The 6,666-nt window shown below is 44.0% G+C and overlaps 1 protein-coding gene across 2 annotated transcripts in view; it reads left to right on the top strand.

Moving 5' to 3' along the window:
* Positions 1–1,391: 1,391 nt before the first annotated feature.
* The window catches only part of AGTPBP1 (ATP/GTP binding protein 1), a 169,482-nt gene continuing 164,207 nt past the window's right edge, over positions 1,392–6,666 (top strand). For both annotated transcript variants that reach the window (XM_032392979.1, XM_032392980.1), the window contains exon 1: positions 1,392–1,563. The gene's annotated coding sequence lies outside the window, so the exon portion shown is untranslated. The remainder of the gene's footprint in view (positions 1,564–6,666) is intronic.

The following is a 6,666-nucleotide window of genomic DNA, read 5'->3' as shown; positions in this document are numbered from 1 at the left end:
CTCTCAAAGCTTTATGTGTATTACATGTATTTAATTTCTGTAAAATGTTAAATATTCTTAGGTAATTAGGTGTTGTCAGATACGCTTTTCAGACTAGGTGCTTTGGGATGGTCCTTGTTTTAAAATTACTTAAAATACTGTAATCTACCTTTTGGTGCTCACAGCGAGGGAAATTATGGCATTTATGAAATGGCAGTCCCTTGTTTATCTCAGTCAAGATATCTGCCAAGGGCAAAGTGCAAGAAGCATGTGTGGTGCACCAGACTACCCTGTGAACTGCCTTCACATCTGTTTAATTTCGTTTAAACATGATGATAAGAAAACAAAACAAAAATCTCACAGCTCTCAATTTATCTGGTTGTAATAATTTCACATTCCATAGTAGGTAGTATAAACAGCAGCAAACATGATCCATGATCTTGGAAAAAAGTAAATGTCGAGTATTTATTAAGAATCTATTATAGTGTCTTTATGTGCAGTCAAAACAGAAGGGGGTGTATCGGTATTCAATCTCTCTGACACATTACTTAGGCTCTGATTAAAAAAACAGTCTTTGCCTTCAGTGGCCAATTTAACATTACCATTTTCGTGACTATATGTAGGCACATTACGACAAAGCAAAAAATAAATCAGCATGCTATTTTTTTTCTCCGCAGCTCTAGGCATCTAATTTATTGAGGTTTGGCCATAAGGTGCAATTTCCTTGTTCTGGGAGCCCAGCTCTGGTAACTGCTTGTCTTCCAGTTTCTTCTTATGGACTCTCCTGAGGTCAGGAAAAGGCTGAGTTTTACCGCGGTCTCCAGGGACTGCTGCGACCCTGGTGCCACGTGGAGGAATTAGGAACCGCTCCTCCAGTGCAGCTAACAGCCTCCTAAGCGGGGGGGTGACTGATGGTAGTGGGGGTGGGCGCCGGCTTAGCTCCGGGAAAAGGAGGGAGGCTCTAATTGGGACCGTACAGGAAGGTGAATCGCAGAGTGGGGAGCCGCCCGCGAACCGGTTCGGTTCGGTTGGAGGCCCGCTGCAAGCACAGGGCCCGCGCGGCGCGTGCAATCCTCCTTCCCCGACCTCGGCCGCGCCTTCCCCGCCCCACAGTACCTAACGCCGGCGCGCGCACCCCGCCCTCCTTCCTGCGTACGCTCCCTCCTTGCCCACGCGCGCTCCCCGAGTCCCATCCTCGCTCAGGCCCGGGCGTGCCCCGCCCTCCCCCTAGCGCGTGCCCCGCCCTCCCCCCAGCGCGTGCCCACACGGCCCGCGCGCACGCGCGCTCCGCCCTCCCTGCTGCCCGGCGCGCGCTAGCCCGCTGGCCCCGGGCGTGCTGTGGGCGGGGCGCCGCGCTGACGTTGCCCGGGATGCGGGCAGGTTCCGCCGCCGCCGCCGCCGCCGCCGCCTCCGCCGCCGCCTCTGCCGCCTTCGCCTCGCCTGCCACCGGGGTTTGTATGAAAACACCGGGCGGCGGGCGGCGAGGAGTCCGCCGTTCTTCCAGAGAGCAGCCTCTGGTGCTGCCGACGCCAAGCCGGGTGCTGCGGCTCTGCCCAGTCCCTGCCAGCGCCCCGTCCTGAGCCGGTGAGCGCCCCGCCGCCGTCCGGGCCAGCCGGCCCTCCGCTGCGGCTTTCCCGCCCGCCCGCTGCCTCTCCGCTCTCCCCCGGCCGCGGCTTCCCGGTGGCGGGAGAAGCGGGAAGGAGCGACCCTGGGCCCGCCGCGGTCTGCGTCCTGGGACCCCACCGCCCCTCACCTGACAGGTTGTGTAACGCGTCTCTCGGGGGGAGTGGACCGGAGCTGGAGGGAAACCCCTGATGGTTTTGGGGCTTTGGCTGGTTTCTGGAAAACGCTCCACCTTCCCCCCACCCGCGGCCACTCTGTGGCCCCCGCCTCAATCCCCGGCAGAGGGTCCTCGACGCAGTTTTCGGGCAGAGGCGGCCCCTGTGCCCTGCCCTTTCTCTGGGGCTGGGAGCGCGGGTCACCGCGGTGCAGCGCGGAGCAGAGCCGAGGGGCGGCGGGTCGGGGGAGGGCGCGCGCCCCGCCTCCCCACCCATCCCGGCACCCACCCCCTGGGTGTGCCTGGCTTTGCGGTGGGGTTGGTGTGGTGTGATAGCGGCGGTGGCTAGATTTGCTTCTTTTCAGGGGGTGGTTTGGCCTGAAGTGTGTTCTCTGTTTACAACTTGTCGCCTTTTGGATTTGATTTGAACCTGAATCAGATCTCCCTAGATGACAGTGCAGAGTTTCCTTAGAGCCTTCCTTCCTGAGCTGCGGGCTCTTAATTAGTATTCAAGGACTCCTGTAACCCCAGCGCCAGGGCATGCTTATCTCTACGGTTGTTGTTTCCCGCTTGTACCAGTTAAGCCTCTTACTAGTACCAGTGCAGTTTTGAATCGGTTGGTTTCCTGGGCATTTACCCATTATAGAATGGAGTTTTTATACATCTTAGCATAATCGATGTGAATGTTGATAATTTAAAGGCCATTTCTTGTTTTAATACAGCTTGCCATTTCTTGTTTTAATATAGCTTGCTCAGTTCAGTGCTTGAAGGTCCAGCGCTGCTGATGACCTAATGCATTGTAACACTTAGCGGATTTTTTTTTTTTTTTTGGCAATGTTAATTCCTTGTGGGTGTTTTGTTTTTCTTCAGGTGTTGAAAATTGTAGCAGTGTTTAATTATAATGCATGACAATTTGCAGTGAGAAAGGACACGAACAGTCTTCTTGATCACTCATTTTCACTTACCTTTTATGTCTGTGTTGTAATCTTTATGTAAATCGAGTTATCACTTTCTTTAGTAACCTCTGAGTTCTTCTTATAAATTGTCTTTTTTCCTGAGAAAACTAGAAAGTTATTTTCATAATAGTGTGGTGGAATGTTTTCAGTTCAGTAGACTAAAAAAGTAGTAGTTTATTTAAGGCACTTTAAATGGTACCTATTTCAAAACGTGCCAAATACTAATCAGAACCAAACAAAACCCTGGGAGATCTATAAGCATTTCCTATAATTGCTGTCATTAGTCCTGAAATTGCTGTGAGATAGCCATGTCTTATCTACTCCTTATTTTCTTGTTGTAATATGACTTCTTTAGTTTCCCATTACACCTCGTTTGAGTGAGGTTCTACAATGAAGTTAAAGATTCATTTTTAATGACCTCAAAACTATGCCTTGAATTAATTGCTTCTATTCTACACTTACTTAGAACTGCAGTCTCACTTCGAACTCTGAAATGAAGGGGATAGATTTAGAGTTCCTCTTGTTATTAGCCAACACTGCAAAACATTTAAGTGTTTTAATGTAATTTAAGCTTTGTGGAAGCAATTTTTATAAAGCTTTTCGTGTTGACTTGAATTGAGGCATTATTATTCTCTTTGGAACAGTTTAGCTAGACTCCTATATAATAATGGTTTTTTATCCGCAACAGTAGAGGGAAAAGAGATCTAAGACTTTTGAAATTACCTAATTTGTATTAGATTCTGCATTTTGGAGTTTTCAATAAATCTCCACAGTATTCACCTTCCAAAATGTACTCTTGCTTAAGGTCGCTCAGTACCTGGAAGTTGAATAGTGTTTGAGTAGTAATGGATGAAACTGTCAGAGGGCTCTCTCCAAGTTGGGAGCCTCCCTTAGGCAGTGGGTCTTGATGTGAATGACAGAAGTTGTTTAGAGTGGACATGGGACTTTAAATTTTATATTTTATTCTTGGTTACTGTGCCTCTGTACTATAATGTAGTGGCTAGGGAGTTGGGCTTCATAGCCAGCCTGGCTGGGTTCTAATCCTGGCTTTGCTTGAGGAAAGTTATTTATCCTCTTTATGCTTCAGTTTTCTCAATTCCAAAAATGGGGGTAATAACGGTTATACCCTTAAGATCTTGAATATTAAATGAGTTAATACACATAAAGTTCTTAGTCCACAGTGCCTGGCATGTAAATATTACTGCTACTGCTTTTCCTCACTTTTCCAAGGGATCTAGTAAGCTGAAGAAGGACTTTAGCCTGATGGAGCATTATTACTGTAGAATAATTCCACTGTGACCCATTTGCTCCTTTGGGGCTAAATGAGAGCTTAGTTTCACTATCCTGCCTTGGAAGCATGTAATTTAGTTTTAAATAGAACAGCTAGACCCTGAGCTGGGTGCCCTGTGATGCTGCTGGAGAGGTGCTGAAGTATCCTTGTTTGTCCCTTCTGACAGAACCTTGGATTGTCTCCCTCATGGTGGTGGTGACTGCTATTTTAATCACCTGTTTTTGAGTTTGTGATTGCGTGTTTCTTTGACTGTCATGTCCTGCTATCAAAAATATCTATCAAACTATTAATAGGTATATATGAGTTTATCTGATCAAGATATTGTATGATGTTTCCAGGACATACAAAATCACTTTCATCTATGCATTCTTTTGTTTTCTTCTTTATTGGTGTTAGTGAGTGAGGTTAGTTTTGATTTGACATTGTATTCCTTTTCAGCTTTCATGTAATTTTTCTCGGAAAGTTTTTTTTAATTAATGATTTTATGTACTTACTGTTCTTCATTTGCAGGGATCTGATATTAATACTCAGTTCTTTAAATCTGTTGTTTTCAAACTTTTGGTTTCAGGACCCTTTTAAATTCTTAAGAATTATTGAGCACCCCAAAGAGCTTTTGTGGATTATGTCTGTAGTTACTGTATTATAAATTAAAAAGATATATATAAATTTTATTAATTCCCTGAAATATGACAGTAATATGTTAATATAAGCTTTTTTATTGAAAAATAAGTATTTTTCAAAACGAATAAGGCAATGAGAAGAGTGGTTTTGGTTTACATTTTTCTCTAATGTCTGGTTTAATAGAAACATCTGGATTCTTCTATCTACTCCTGCATTTAGTCAGTCTGTTGGCAATATGTTTTTTGGTTTGAAGTATATAGAAGGAGAAATCCAGCCTTACATAGCTAATGGCTGGAAAAGGGAGGGAGGCATTTTAATAGTCTTTTCAGATAGTAATGGATTTTCTTGTTTGGTATTACATCACAGCTCAACATGTGTTAGTTTTTTAGTTATTTGCAATGTGGAATCTGAGATCATATCAATGGACTTTTTTCATAATGTTCTATTAAAATCCCTTGGTCTGAACTTTGAATGGATCTTACATAACTATGCCTGAATTTGTAACATCATGCCGTGGTCCTTTTTAAGTATTGGTTCAGTTATGCAGATCTTCCAAATGTTGACACATTTCGTATGTTACTAAAAAATCACATTTGTTCATATCACCACTTATCCTGTCAGAAACAAATTATTGGGAAGCTGTCCAGGTCATGACCTGATTGATGGTGGATATGAGTTTTCCAGAAATCTGATTTTTGCTTGAAAGCTCAAATTTTATCATTGGCAAGAAATGTGACTGCCAGTTGTTTCCTAGAAGTGACAAGCAGATTTTGTTCATCTCTGAGAGAACCTCTGCCAAAATATGTAAGTCTGAATAACCGTAGTCATTCTTTCAAGTAAATTTTTTTTTTTTTTTTTTAAGATTTTATTTATTTATTTGACAGAGAGATAGCAAGAGCAGGAACACAAGCAGGGCGAGTGGCAGAGGGAGAAGCAGGCTTCCCACTGAGCAGGGAGCCCGATGCGGGGCTTGATCCCAAGACCCTGGGATCATGATCCTAGCCAAAGGCAGATGCCTAACGACTGAGCCACCCAGGCACCCCAAAAATGGTGTTTCATGAAAAAAAGAGGCTAGTGTAAGCCCTCAGTTCAGTCATACAAGTACTTTACCTTGAGACAGACGTCGGCTATTATAATTCAGTATGTGGCCAGAAATTCTTCATGTGTACTTAATATTGTCACATAGTATATTTAAAAAGATGTATATTCAAGGGCTGAGATTTAATAAAATAATCTTTACTATTTTTTTGAAAGATTTTATTTATTTGAGAGAGAGAGCAAGCGAGAGAGAGAGAGAGAGAGAGCACACAAGCAGGGGAGGGGTAGAGGGAGAGGGAGAAGCAGACTCCCCGCCAAGCAGGGAGCCTGATGTGGGACTCCATCCCAGGATCCCTGGGATCATGACCTGAGTCGAAGGCAGATGCTTAACTGAGCCACCCAGATGCCCCTTGAAGGACATTCTTAAGTGAAAAAAGGTTGTTGTTGTTTTTCTTTTTTTTCTTAATAGCCACTGTTACTTCATGGTGAAAAATATAATGACTAATAGTGCAGTTTGGTGCCAGTACCGTAAGTTGTTCCAAGATGCCAGAAATATTACACATCATTGCTTTTTGTACTATTAGTATAAATGTTAATACAGTTAAAAGGGTTAATGATATTTTAGTGTTATTATGAAAATAGTTTTGACCTTGTGGACCCCCTAAAAAGGTGTCAGGACCCGAGGGGACCGTGGACCACATTTTGAAGACTTCTGGTATAAATCAGCTGATTCCTACCAAACTTTGATAAGGAAGGGAAGTGGTAGTGACAATCACTAGTCTGTTTTTGCTTCAGATTTTTGGGCTCCAGTAAAGGCCTTCTTGAATTTTTTTTTTTTTAAAGCCCAATAAAGGTTATTCACAGAAAGTTGAGGTTTCTTAAGGGTTTTAGTCAGGTGCTGATACAGGGGAACTATAGTGTTAGTAATCTGAAATTACACTATCTAAAAACCAAAAAATTTGGGAGTACATATCCACACAAATGTTCAAATCTAATATTGGGGG

This window comes from Phoca vitulina, unplaced genomic scaffold (genome assembly GCF_004348235.1).
Source record: "Phoca vitulina isolate PV1807 unplaced genomic scaffold, GSC_HSeal_1.0 scaffold70, whole genome shotgun sequence".
In the NCBI taxonomy this organism is placed as follows: domain Eukaryota; kingdom Metazoa; phylum Chordata; class Mammalia; order Carnivora; family Phocidae; genus Phoca; species Phoca vitulina.
This window is presented reverse-complemented; position numbering and strand designations above follow the sequence as displayed.